Here is a 459-nt window from a genome sequence, read left to right on the forward strand (position 1 = left end):
CTGACCTCGTGATCCACCCGTCTCGGCCTCCCAAAGTGCTGGGATTACAGGCTTGAGCCACCGCGCTCGGCCCTTTTCCTTTTCTTTTAAGGAATCCGGTCCTATTGGGTGAGGGCCCGCCCTAATCCACTATGACTTCATCTTAACCTCATTATATTTGCAAAGACCCTATTTCCAAATAAGGTCACATTTGCAGGTTTAGGACTTCAGTAGACACATTTTAGCCCTTAACAGCACCAGAGCTTGGGCTTTCTTGATGCGTCTTCCACACGTACTTCTCTACGGAGGCTTCTCCACGCGTCAGCACCTGCCGCCTCTCGTGGCCACTGTATCCTTGACGCTGCTGTTATTTACAGCAGAGGTGGCAAGTAACCAGTGTCACCAAAATGTTAACTAACGCATTCAGCCAGTGTGCACGCAGCCCTGGGCCTATGGCAGGTCAGGTTCCTGGCCTGGGTA

The 459-nt window shown here is 51.9% G+C and overlaps 1 protein-coding gene across 1 annotated transcript in view; it reads right to left on the bottom strand.

The window, feature by feature from the left end:
* Positions 1–459, bottom strand: part of DNAJC5 (DnaJ (Hsp40) homolog, subfamily C, member 5) — a 1,035,873-nt gene that overhangs the window by 129,953 nt on the left and 905,461 nt on the right. The gene's annotated exons all lie outside the window — the stretch shown is intronic.

This window comes from Colobus angolensis, unplaced genomic scaffold, assembly GCF_000951035.1.
Source record: "Colobus angolensis palliatus isolate OR3802 unplaced genomic scaffold, Cang.pa_1.0 Scaffold136, whole genome shotgun sequence".
Classification (NCBI taxonomy): domain Eukaryota; kingdom Metazoa; phylum Chordata; class Mammalia; order Primates; family Cercopithecidae; genus Colobus; species Colobus angolensis.